The sequence below is a fragment of the Sapajus apella genome, unplaced genomic scaffold (assembly GCF_009761245.1).
Source record: "Sapajus apella isolate SASKATOON/1434 unplaced genomic scaffold, GSC_monkey_1.0 scaffold197, whole genome shotgun sequence".
In the NCBI taxonomy this organism is placed as follows: Eukaryota; Metazoa; Chordata; class Mammalia; order Primates; family Cebidae; genus Sapajus; species Sapajus apella.
This window is the reverse complement of record NW_022437137.1, coordinates 588,280-601,745: the sequence shown is the minus strand read 5'-3', so window position 1 is coordinate 601,745 and position 13,466 is coordinate 588,280. Positions and strand designations below refer to the sequence as shown.

The window sequence follows — 13,466 nt, the reverse complement described above, 5'->3', positions numbered from 1 at the left end:
TCTTTGCAGAGCTGCTCAGCTCTCCCCAACCCTGGCTCTCTGCCCCTGGCTCACCTTCCCATGTCCAAACCCATCGGGGCAGGGCCAAGGCCATTCTGGCTCAGGACCCTGTCCTAGGAAGGCAGCCTGGCTGTAATCATATCCCCACCGACTTTCACAAACACAAATGAGAAGGCACTGGCAAAGTGCCCTTGGGATTATGAGGTGGGCAGAAAAGACGCTTATCTCTGGGCCTAGAAACCTAAGCTTTGCCGGGGGAGAGTCAGTTCGCAGATGAGGATGGAAGGGTGACTTCACAAAGCCAGATGGAGAGAGGACCCAAGACTCAGCCTCACATCACCAGGGCCACCTCCTTCAGAGAACACAAGGAGGCCATTGGCCTGGATCCTCCAGAAATTTCTCTGTACACAGCCACAAACTCCTGACTCCTGGGCACGTGATGAATTGCCTGATAACCTGCCTGCAGACCAGCCCCAGGAAGATGCTAGGCTCTCTTCCCCTCCCTCTTGCAGGAAGTCCCATGGTTGGCAGTTGACCAGGGCTTAGGCTTAGGGAATAGGCAATGCCCTGAACACACTGGGTTTTCTCTGGTCATGTGTCCTAGACTGGCCAATCAGAATGCCTCATCCCCTGGCCTAGGGATTGGCTCCTGGTGGGCACATGACTCAGGCCGGACCAATCCGAGTCTTCTGTGATATTTTATTCATGGACACAAAAGAGAGAGGTTCTCTCGCTTTCTATAGGATTGTGGGGTGGCATAGCAGAGTTGGGTGGGCCATCAGCCATCATCTTGCCATGTAGACAGAGCCTACCTGGAAATGAAACTGATAAGCTGAGGAAACAGCTGAGAGATGGAATGACAATCTTGAGACTCTTTGAACTCCTGGATCCAGCTAAGCCTGAAGGCAGTTCTGCTTTGTGAATTTATTTGAATATCTGCAAATAGATTTCCCTTCAGTTAGGGTGGATTGGGCTCCTGACCTTGTAACTGAAAAGTTACTGACTATCAGAAAGAGGAGATGAGGGAGAGAAAGAGAAATGGTTATAGGAAGGGCCATACCTTGCCTTGGGCGGGGGGTGTCACAACTGGGACCCTGGGGACCCGTTAGTCCCTTATCTCCAAATCTGACCAATTGTGAGAGTTGCCTGGGCAGCTGGTTAAAAACTGATGCTGGTTTAGTGGGCCTGAGACCTGGGCATCTGCATTTTCACAAGCTTTCCAGAGGATTCTGATACCAGCTAGGTTGGAAAGTGTCAATCTAGTCCTAGCCTTTCACATTTTAGCGAGGGAGACAAGCCCGAAGGAGATGAGGAGTGACTAGTCCCAGGACACACAGCAAGTTTAGTGGTAATGCTCAACCTGTTGTTTCCCACTGTCCTCTTCATCTCTCTATTCACCACCTCTGGGCTGAGGGCAAGGAAGGGAAAGGGTAAAGATCTTCCAGGCACAGACCATTGTCTCCTAGGAAACCCCATCCCTATCTTTCAGGCAGATGCTGAAGCGGTATGTGTAAATAATCCTGCTCTTAGTCTGAGAACTGCTGCTTGTCTGACATCCATCCATCCATCCATCCATCCATCCACATAATTCATCCATCCATCCACTCACATATTCATCCACCCACTCATATTTATTTATTTATTTAATTTATTTTTTTATTGCATTTTAGGTTTTGGGGTACCTGTGAAGAACATGCAAGATTGTTGCATAGGTACACTCATGGCAGTGTGATTTGCTGCCTTCCTCCCCTTCACCTATATCTGGCATTTCTCCCCATGCTATCTCTCCCCACCTCCCCACCCCCTGTCCCTTCCCCATTTCCCCCCAACAGACCCCAGTGTGTAGTGCTCCCCTCCCTCTGTCCATGTGTTCTCATTGTTCAACACCCGTCTGTGAGTGAGAACATGCGGTGTTTGATTTTCTGCTCTTGTGTCAGTTTGCTGAGAATGATGGTTTCCAGGTTCATCCATGTCCCTACAAAGGACACAAACTCATCGTTTTTGATGGCTGCATAGTATTCCATGGTGTATATGTACCACATTTTCCCTATCCAGTCTATCATCGATGGGCATTTGGGTTGGTTCCAGGTCTTTGCTATTGTAAACAGTGCTGCAGTGAACATTCGTGTGCATGTGTCCTTATAGTAGAACGATTTATAATCCTTTGGATATATACCCAGTAATGGGATTGCTGGGTCAAGTGGAATTTCTATTTCTAGATCCTTAAGGAATCGCCACACTGTCTTCCACAATGGTTGAACCACTCATATTTATTTATCCATCCATCCACCTCCCACATATTTATCCATCCATTTACCCAAATATCCATCCATCCATTCATCTATCCACCCACCCACCCACATATTCATCCATCTATCCATCCATCCATTCATCCACCCACATATTCATGCATCCATCCGTCCATTCACCCACATATTCATCCATGAATCCACCCACATATTCATCCATTTACCATATCACATATCCATCCATCCACCCACATATCCATTCATCCATCCATCCATCCACCCACATATTCACCCATCCATCCATCCACCCACATATTCATCCATCCATCCACCCACCCACATATTCATCCACCCACTCACATATTTATCCATCCACCCACCAACATATACATACATACATCCACCCTCCCACATATTCATCCATCCACCCACCTACATATCCATCCATCCATCCATCCATCCAACAAACACTGAACACAATGTGTAACTGGAACAAACCAGTTAATGTAACAAACTTAGGTTATCTTCCTCCCTCCTTCCCTCTCTCTTTTTATCCTTCCACCCCCACTCTGTCTTTTAGGGAAGAACATTAGGAATTGGAAGTCTTATGTTCAAATGCTGCCTTTACTACTTACTAGCTCTGTGAAGTTGGGCATTTAATTTTTTAAACATCTCTGAAACCCATTTTCCGCATTTGAAAAGTGGGGATGCTAGTACTTTGCAGGACTGTCATGGAGAAAGAACAGTCTGCCCAGAGCAGAGTGGGCACACGCGGTATTGACTGCACCCTCCTTCCTTATACATTGATTGCAGAACAACATGGAAATGAACATGAAAAGAACATGAAAGGGAACATGAAAGGAAGAAAGAAAAAAGAATCATCTAGAATCCCAACAGTTTTCTTAAGCTTGCCCACTGTCAATTTTCCATTTCTCTCCAGTCCAAATTCACATGCAGACATCATTTTTACACACTTGTAATCCATTGTAGGCGCAGTGTGGGGTCCCCTAACATCATCTCATGATACTTAGACTTTTAAAGAATCTTTGAGTAGGTCCTGTGATAAAGGATGTTAGTGACAAAAGTCATGAGAAATGGGGACTTGGCTTAGAGAAAGAAGCTTTAGCCACGTCAAGAGGCCCCCCTGGGGCTGTGGAAGCATGCAGATGGTCCCTTAGGGAGTGGTGTTGGAAACAACCTTCAGCCAGCCACATGACTTCTCTGGATCTCCCATCTCTGAAATGGGAGCATTGAACTGGCTGATCCCTGAAGCCCCTTGAGGCTCTGGGGTCCTAGGGAGTATGTGTCCCGTGAACTGACTGAAGTATTTTAGGTATGCCAGGTGCTACCAGGGATGAGAGGGCAGGAGGTACGGACCCTGCCTTCTATGTCCTTACAGTCATCTGGGGGCCATAAATTCAGGCCACAGAACCCCAGTCAAGGACAGATATAAGGAAGAACAGTATAGCATTCTACCGCAGCAACGCAAACTACGTTCGAGCCTAATTCTGTCCCAGGTGGCCAGAGTGGAACTTGTGCTTTCAGAGGATCTGAGGAAGGCAGGAGCTGGTCTAGTGGCAGGGATGCATCTTCTTTGCCTCAGTGTTCCCTGAGTTCAGTAACAAGGAAGATCCCAGTGAGTGTGTGGTGAGGGGACCTTGAGTCCGAGATGCGCCCCGCCCAGGAATGTGCTGGGAGAGGGGTTTGTGCAGAAGTGCCTGGAAAGCTCCCTCTGGGAGAGGCAGGAGAAGGGACTGGGCTGCAAAGCCCAGGGGACATGACCACTGTCTCCATCATAGTTACAGGATGCTGTATGGAAGATGGATTAGATGTGTGCTGGTGGCCCAGAGGGTAGGGCTGGGGCCAGTGGGAGGAGTGAGCTAAGGGTGGGCTCAGCTTAGGGAGGACAGTTGCGCTCATGGGCTCTCGGTTTGGAGACCAGAGCAGCAGATGCGCGCAGGCTCGCTGGCTGCCCCCACCCCGTCTACAGGCACTGTGCTGAGCACTCTTCTGTGTCAGCACCTATTATCTCTTACACAGCCCCGCAGAGTAGGTTATTCCCTTGTGCTCATTTTACAGGTGTGGAAACTGAGGCTCAGAGAGGCTAAGTCACGTATTAGAAAGTGGAGTGGGTGGGATTGGAACCCAGGCAGTGGGCATCCTGGCAGTGGGGGTATGTGGGCAGAGGTGAAGAGGGATGGAAGGGCAGAGGAGGACTGGGCGAGGTGGTTCCTGAGACCCTGTGGCTTTAGTGGCTTATCAGGGAGGGCTCCCTGGAAGAGGTGCCCTTCAGCTGAACCTTGAATGCTGGGAAGGATGGATGGAGAGGAGCAGCACGGGTGTCCCAGGCCAGGGAAGTGATAAGCACAAAAGGCCTGGAGGTGGGAATGTGGCATGGGTGTGAAGGTAAGGCTGGGAGCAGTGGACGTGGCTAGAACTGCCTAAAGGAGATCCAAAGCCACAAGTCGGGCCTCTTTCCCTGGTTCAGAAGCCCCTTCCCAATGGCTAGCCCGCATGTGACAACAGCATCCTGCTGGGGTCCCTCCCTCTGTTCTTCCATCCTCCCCTGTTCCCTTCCAGCTCCTCGCCAATCTGGTCGAATCTAAATCTGATCAAGCTACTCCCTCAGGAACCTCCCATGGCTCCCCATTGCCCAAGGAGAAAGTCCACGCTCCTCTTCTTGGTGGTGTTACCCAGCTGTCCTGTCCTTCACCCCGTGGCCTCATCTGCCACCCAATGTCACCCGTGTACCTTATGCTCCAGTGCCAGCAGAAGGCTCGCCACCTGCAGACACACCGCTGCTCTCGCTGCCTGTCGAGCTCTGCTTGCGTGGTGGGTTCCTCCGTCTGTGCTTCTTTCTCTGCCCTTCAGCCTAGGGGGCTGACATCCATGGAAGGAGGAGTGGTTTCCTGTGGCTGCTGAAAAAAAACCACCACAAACTCAGCGGCTGAAAATAGCACACATTTATTCTGTTACGTTCTGGAGGTCAGAAGTCCAAAATCAATCTCACGGGACTAGAGTCAAAGTATGAAGGAGCGGACAGGGCTGGTTCCTCCTGGAAGCTCTGGGAGAATCAGTTTCCTCGCCTTTTCCAGCTTCCAGAGGCTGCCACGTTCTTTGCTCAGGGCCTCTAAGCCCATCTTCAAAGCTAGCAGCGTAGCCCCTTCCACGCTTCCTCCGACTCTCCCTCCTACCCTCTGGACCCGTCGCCATCTCTCCTTTCTCTGGCTCTGCCTCTTGCCTCCTTTTTTTTTTTTTTTTTTTTTTTTGAGATAGAGTTTTGCTCTTTTTGTCCAGGCTGGAGCACAATGGTTCGATCTTGGCTCATTGCAAACTCTACCTTCCAGGTTCAAGCGATTCTCTGGCCTCAGCCTCCCAAGTAGCTGGGATTACAGGCATGCGCCACCGCACCCAGCTAATTACATATTTTTAGTAGAGAAGGGGTTTCTCCATGTTGGACAGGTTGGTCTTGAACTCTTGACCTCAGGTGATCTGCTGGCCTCAGCCTCCCAAAGTGCTGAGATTACAGGCATGAGCCACCACGCCTGGCCTTCCAGCCTTCTTCTTTAATGACGGATTACGTTGGGCTCATCCTGATAATTCCCAAATAATCTCCCTGTCTTAATTTGATCTCATCTGCACCTTTGCCGTGGAAGGCGCCATGTTCACAGCTTCCAGGGATTTGTCCATGAACATCTTTGGGGGCCACTACTGTGCCCCCAACAGGAGGCATCAGTGGGCTCTGTTTCCTGTTGTGTTCACCATGGAAACGTTGGAGATTGGGCAGCGGCAGGAGGGTGAGGTGAGGGCACATGTCCTTGGCCCCTTCCCGCAGGGTCCTAGCTCCTGGCCTGGCCTCTGGACCTCCCTTTCACAGCTCTGGAAGCTGCATCCTCTTCTGGGCAGCCAAGGAAACAAATGGTTTTTGCTTTTCAGCCCAGGACCACACCCTCCCTCTCAGCACTCCTTGGCCCAGCCCTGCACCTTCCTTGCCATCCCTCATTAAACTGCCACACACGTTTGATTGCCACATGAGGATGAGGCGAACGAGGCGCCCAAGGTGCAAAAACAGTTGTTCTTTTAGATGGAGTCTCGATCTGTCACCCAGGCTGGAGTGAAGTAAGTGGTGTGATTGCATCTCACTGCAACCTCCGCCTCCCAGGTTCAAGCAATTCTCCTGCCTCAGCATCCCCAGTAGCTAGGATTACAGGTGTGCACCACCATGCCTGGCTAATTTTTTTTTTTTAATTAACTAGAGACAGGGTTTCACCATGTTGGCCAGGCTGGTCTTGAACTCCTGGCCTCAAGTGGTCCTCCCACCTCGGCCTCCTAAAGTGCTGGGATTACAGGCATGAGTCACGGTGCCTGGCACCAAGGTGAAAAATCTGTGCAAGGGTTTCCTCTCAGGGCCACGCTGGTGCTGCACCTACCTCACCCTGGTCTGGCCTGTGATTTTTTTTTTTTTTTTTTTTTTAGATAGAGTCTTGCCTTGTTGCCAGGCTGGAGTGCAATGGCATGATCTTGGCTCACTGCAACCTCCGCCTCCTGGTTTCAAGCAATTCTCCTGCCTCAGCCTCCCCAGTAGCTGGGATTACAGGTGTGCACCACCAGGCCTGGCTGATTTTTTTATTTTTATTTTTAGTGGAGACAGGGTTTCCCCATGTTGGCCAGGCTGGTCTTGAACTCTTGGCCTCGAGTGATCCTCCTGCCTTGACCTCCTAAAGTCTGTGTGGGCAGGGGATGGGGGAAGCCGCCTTGCTGGCACGGGTCTGGTAGTGTGCTGGAGATGGGCAGATAACAACCATCCTAATAATTAATGTTTATGGCAGTGATGAGCATCACCATCAAAAATGAGGCAGAGGCTGGGCAGGCCCGGCTAATTTTTGTATTTTTAGTAGAGACAGGGTTTCACCATGTTGGCCAGACTGGTCTCGAACTCCTGACCTCAAGTGATCTGCCCTCCTGAGCCTCCCAAAATACTGGGATTGCAGGCTCGAGCCGCCGTACCTGGCTCTGCATTTGACTAAGCTTTGAAGATGTTTTGATGTTTGGTCCTTTTAAGTTGAGCGGATGCTGTTACTGGTACCCGCTACTCAAGAAATCTGGAGTGACCACCCAGACAGCAGTTCCCGATCATTCATACTGCAACCCGTGTTCTCCGAGGTCAGCGACACTGCATCTGGTTTATGTCCGCCTCTTCCTGCTTCGCCCAGTGCCTGACACATAGTGGGCATTGTGTCCATAGTTACAGAGTGAGTGGATTAGTCTGTATCCGTTCAGCAAACACTTCTCTGTGCCAGGCTCTGAACTGAGCACTGGAACAAATCATCCCGACAAAAAACTTAGCGTAATGATGGATGAGGTCTGTGCGTTCTCCTCTGGTGGGCATATCCAAATTTAATGGAAGCAACATCTTGAGCAAAAGGAACAAAGCAAGCCTAATAAGGGCATATCAGGCTGCTGCAGGGAAAGGTATCCCTGCCATGATCCCATGAAAATGATACCGTCCGGAACATTCTAGCACTGGCTGGAACATTCTAGCACTGGAATTCCCCACAGAGAAAGACAAGTGTCCAGGTGTAAACCACAGAAAAGCCCTCTTCCCTGACTCTGGCACTGTGTCTCACAGCAGCCATACCTAGGACCGTGTCTAGTGCTCCCATCACTGTGCCTCCAGCACGCATTGCCACTGGGCACCCTGGAAGTGAGTGAGCAGGTGGACAAGATGACTCAGAGCCCAGCTCACAGTCTCGGGGGCAAGGCAGATAAGAAACCACTGAGCAGAATGGCCCCAATGTGCACTATGGCACAAGGAGAGGAATGCCCAGGACGCCTGCAGGAGGGAGTGGCTGCCCATCCACAGCGAGAGGAAGGAGTGAGGAACGGAAGTCTCCCTGGACTCTGCCAGCAGAATTTTCCAGATTTGCTTCTTCTCTAATCCTGGCCTTACCGCACCCTCACTTCCTTCATGTTTCTCTCGCCTCGGTTCCCTGAGCACCTTCATCACCCAATCCTTTCTGAGAGTGTTTTCTGAAACGGGGGTTTGTTCCAGAGACTCTGGTTCCCTCCTCAGAGACAAGTCCTCTGGGCAGCAGCGTCCTACCCCAACTCCGCAGGTGGGTCACGAGGCTTCTGCATGAGCCAAGCTCTCTGGGGGCCTCAGCATCACCTGAACCCTGAGGCATCAGCCTGCCCTGCCCCCTGACTCTGGGCAGGGGTCTGAGCTTCACTAGAAGGACAGAGCAAGCTCAGGGATGGCAAGAAGACCAGGCAGGAGGTTCAGCCCCAAGGCCGGTCCTGCTGGTCCCTCCCGGCAGCGACTGTGCAGCATCAGCCTGGGGCTTCGCGGCTCTGGGTGGGGAACCTGCATCCCTCTCTCAGCGTTGCTGTCAGGATCGACATGGAGTTGTGTGGGAAAGTGCTTTGTAAACTGCAAAGAGTGGAACAGATGGGAGTGTTACTCTCCGAGCTCCTTCCCTGGCGGGTTTGGGGGTTTCCAGCCCACGTGGGTGTTTTGCTCCCTGTACCAGTGCCCCTTGTTCCTCCTGGCTTTGAGCGACACACGGCTCAGCGCTGACTGAGATTCTGTCTCTAAGGAGTTCTCTCTCACTCCTGGGTGAAGGGTGTGGGTGGCTTCTACATGAGCTCATGAACTCTTTTTGTTTTTGTTTTTGAGACAGAGTCGTACTCTGTTGCACAGGCTGGAGTGCAGTGGTGCGGTCTTGGCTTACTGCAGCCTCTGCCTCCAGGGTGCAAGGGATTCTCCTGCCTCAGCCTCCCGAGTAGCTGAGACTACGGGCACATGTCACCATACCCATGCTCTAGTTTTAGTAGAGACAGGGTGTCACCATGTTGGCCAGGCTGGTCTTGAACTCCTGACCTCATGATCCTCCCACCTTGGCTTCCCAAAGTGCTGGGATTACAGGCGTGAGCCACCGTGCCCAGTGGAGACTGTGATTTTAAGCAAGGAAATGCCTATTTCCTATAGGAAAGACATCTCTGAGGTGGGGGCATTTAAGTAAAGTCCTGTATGGACTGTGAGTGGCTATTGAGGGAAGAATGTTCTAGGTGGCAGAGACTAGGGTCGAAGTTTCTGGAAGGAAGAGGCTGGGTAGATTTGAAGAGGGGCCCAGCAGCAGGCCATGCAACTGAAAGGCCAGCAGGCAGGGGGGGCCCACCTGAGTGTGAAGAGGAGAGATACTCAGACACAGAAGCAGCCATCCTGCCGTGCAGAGGAGCTATGGATGTTGAGTCCGCAGACCTGTTCCAACCCCTTGGCCATTGTGAGCTTTGGACGCATCCCCTAACATTTCCGAACTGTGGTTTTTCCCCTCTGGAAGGTGGACAGGCAAGGCGGTCATGCCTCTACCTCCCAAGCTCACCTCCTCCCTCCCCCTCTTCTTCCACATGCTTTTAAGAGGCTCCCTGTCTGTCCTGTGCTGCCCAGACTGATATTGATGATACCAGATTGATATTGACGATGCCAGTGAAGGAGCAGTCCCAGGGACACGCCTGGCCTCCCTGCCCCATTTCCCCTGTGTGTGGTCTGGGTCCAAGCCCCTCTCCCCATCCTGCACCCTGACCAGTGGTCAGGCCCAGAGCCCAGCGAAGCCAGGCTGTGGGAAGTGGGGACTAGAACGGAAAGAACGGGTAGATGTTGGTTCCCTTCCTTCTCTCCTCCCAGTGGTGACTTGGGGACAGATCCCGAGGTTCTCGTGGTTGGGCCGTGGGCTGAGATGGGAAAGGGGCTGTAGGAGCCATGGGAGCCTAGGTGAGCTGTCTGACCTCTCAGATTTGTTCTTCTCATCAGCAGAATGGGGATAATGGAATCCGCCTCCTGGGACTGTCATGAGAATTAGATGAGGGATTTTGAAAAGAACGTGGCTCACGGTTGAGTTCCGGAGAGGCTGCTTCCTCTCTGGGTGACCTTACTCCACCTCTCTGAACTAGAGTTCCCCAATCTGCAAAACAGGGGAATGAAAAGTGCCTCTTGGGCTGCTGGGATTACATGAGACCGTACCTAGGAAGTCCCCTCCGGGGACCCGGTGAGGTGGCTCATGCCTGGAATCCCAGCACTTTAGGAGGCCGAGGCAGGTGGAGTTTGAGACCAGCCTGACCAATGTGGTGAAACCCCGTCTCTACTAAAAATACAAAATTAGCTGGGTGTGGTAGTGGGCACCTGTAATCCCAGCTACTGAGGAGGCCGAGGCAGGAGAATCGCTTGAGCCTGAAAGGTGGCGGTTGCAGTTAGCTGTGATCATGCCATTGCACTCCAGCCTAGGCAACAAGAGTGAAACTCCATCACACACAAAAAAGGAAGTCCCATCAGGGAGAGCCCTCTGGAAGGTCACACACCTCTCTCATTCCCTCCCCTGTCCCTTTCCCTCTCCCCTCCTGGGACAGATTCCAGGGGAGGAAGCACTATCTCTAAGTGAGTGAGGACTTGCCCAGACTCGCCTGCCCGTCTCTGCCCGGTTTCCACGTTGCCACCCTCTTGCCACGGAATGGCCATCCTTGGGGTCGGTCCTTTCACCCCAAGTGGAGAATCCAACCGGAGCCGCAGTCACTGACCAGCCACTTCTGAAGATAGGGGGAGCATGGAATGAGAAGATCTAGCAAACAACCCGGTCCCCAAGGCAACACGCTGACACTGGTCCTCTGCGCCCGAGACCTCGTCTGGGGCTCCCCACATTTTCAGACCTGGGTCTAACGCCCCATTTATCAATGAGGACAGAGTTAGGAATCCCGAGAAAAACCCAGGTCCATCTGACTCCCAAAGCAGAGCTCTGTTCACGCTTTTCCATGTCAGAGGGCTGGGTGTGTTGAGGAGGGATCTACCCACTCCTCCATCCCCGCAAGCCCTCAGGAAATAGAGAGCCAGACACATAACAAGTGCTCAAGTGATTGTAGATGAGCGAGGGAATGAATGATGGACAAGCAAGTGAATGAATGAATGCACTCGTGGAGGCCTGCGGTCCTCCCTTTCCTGGAAACTCCCTCTTCCCCCTGCACGCTCTACTCAGAATGGTGTTTACCTCACCTACCATTGCCCCATCCCACCTCCCCTCTCTGCAGCCACCCTGGCCCAACAATAGATGGGACCCCCGCATCACCTACAGCCCACTTGCAACCTCAGGATGCTTTGAGAGGGTTGCCTTGGCAACTGTAAGTTTCCAATTGAAGCAAAAAGTTCCTACCAGGGTTTTCGATGAAGAATGACAGGGGAGAACCGGCGGAGAAGGTTGCCCAGGCAACGGGAACATTTAAGTCAAACTTTGCGGGTCTCATTGTGGGGAGATTATCCTCAGCGAGGCAAAGAGATCGGCCCCCTTGCCAGGCAGCTCTGCCAACACAAGCTGCGTGTTCCTGGAGCCCAGGGCGGGGGGAGGCCCCGAGCCCTACCCCAGCCGGCAGATTGTTTCTGACAATTAGCGATCTGCCATCTCCAGAATTCTCCTACTCATGACAAGTCCCAGACAGGCCTCAAGCCTGGCAGCAACTCCAGGTCGACTGGATGACTCGAGAGGGGGCTTTGTGTCCTCATTTATCTCTGTGCAGGATCCAGGGGTTGGGCCTGCTCTGTTAGTGCCTCACTTTGCCCCATCTTTGTTTTTATTATTTTTATTATTTTTTTTAAGACGGGGTTTCACCATGTTGGTCAGGCTGGTCTTGAACTCCTGACCTCAGGTGATCCACCCGCCTTGGCCTCCAAAGTGCTTGGATTACAGGCATGAGCCACTGCGCCCGGCCTTGCCCCATCTTTGTTAACTCGTCTGTCCTTTGTCCCCCAGCAGAAGCAGTCGAGGGCCCTCAGCATATGATGTCAGTGACTCTGGCACCCAGCTTTCTCAGCAGCAGTTCTTGAGTGGGTAAAACGGATAAGCCCCTTTCTCTAGGGAGAAGGAAGGGAGGATGTGGCGTGGGGAAGCCCTGAGGCCCGGGGGCGGCGAGGCAAGCAGCTGGGATCTGACCTGTGCATAGACGAGGCAGCTTTCAGGGAACCCAGGCCCTGTGGCTTCCGCAGGGACCTGAGACCCTCTGGGGTGGGATCCTCTTTCAGGTGCCTGATCCTGCAGGGTGATGGGCTGGGAGGGGCTCAGTCGCACCTGGGCCCCCACCTGCCCTGCGCTATCTCAGCCCCTGGCTTCTGTCTTTTTCTCTTCCCTCTCCTTCTACCCTCATCCATGTGTGAAAACCAGGCACCCAGAAAACAAGCAGGGCTGACCCTCAGAGGAAGGTTAAACTTGATGCCTGCCTTTACCTGCAGGGGGCTTGGACTCCACTTGATCTTGGCCTCCAAGACTCTGCCCTCCTCCCTGATCCTCCAAGAACCTTCAGCTTCATCCAGCCCCCAGGCCTTTGCCTGGACCACTCCACCCCTCCCCACCCCCACACTGGCCTCGATCACACCAGTCTTCCCCACTGTCTTTATTGCAGGTGTCACACCTGGAACCGTGCTGTGTTTCTGTTCTCTGCCGACAGTAGGACAAAGGCGCCATGCCTCAGGGACTCTCGCTTCCGGCTACTTTGTGCCTGGAGCATGGAGCCGGGTGGGTGCTTGGCGGATGTGTGTTGAATGAATGGGTGGGTAGCCGCCTCAGATTCCTCCACGTTAAGTGACACTCAGGATCATAGTCACCTCTAGGGTAAATGAAATATGAGGAGGGCGGGCACAGTGGCTCACCCCTGTAATCCCAGCACTTTGGGAGGCCATGGTGGGCAGATCACGAGGTCAGGAGTTTGAGACCAGCCTGGCCAACATGGTGAAACCCCATCTCTACTAAAAATACAAAAAATTAGCTGGGCATGGTGGCGTGCGCCTGTAAACCCAGCTACTCGGGAGGCTGAGGCAGGAGAATTGCTTGAACCCAGAAGGTGGAGGTTGTGGAGAGCGGAGATTATGCCACTGCACTCCAGCTTGGGCAACAGAGCAAGACTCCGTCTCAAAAAAAAAAAGAAATACCACGTGGAAACACCCAGCAGCGGGCAGGGCTTTGATAGCTCATGGCTCTTCACTTTCTGTACTGGCTGTAATGCGAGAAAGAAGCCCTTGGGACTAGAAGCCTGGTCCTTGGTTGACCCTGCCGCTCCTGGTTAGCTGTGTGTGTGTGTTTGTGTTAAATGATAAACTTGACTCCTCCGCTGGGGTCGTGGTGCCAATGTGGCCAGTTCTTGTGCAAATAGAACGTTTTTAAGATAGTTCTGCCACTTATGGAA

General features: G+C 52.5%; 1 long non-coding RNA gene across 1 annotated transcript in view; it reads right to left on the bottom strand.

The window, feature by feature from the left end:
• LOC116543823 overlaps nucleotides 1–13,205 on the bottom strand; it is a 126,463-nt gene extending 113,258 nt beyond the window's left edge. The window contains exon 1 of the long non-coding RNA XR_004265719.1: nucleotides 13,020–13,205. This is a non-coding gene — a long non-coding RNA (uncharacterized LOC116543823). The remainder of the gene's footprint in view (nucleotides 1–13,019) is intronic.
• Nucleotides 13,206–13,466: the final 261 nt, after the last annotated feature.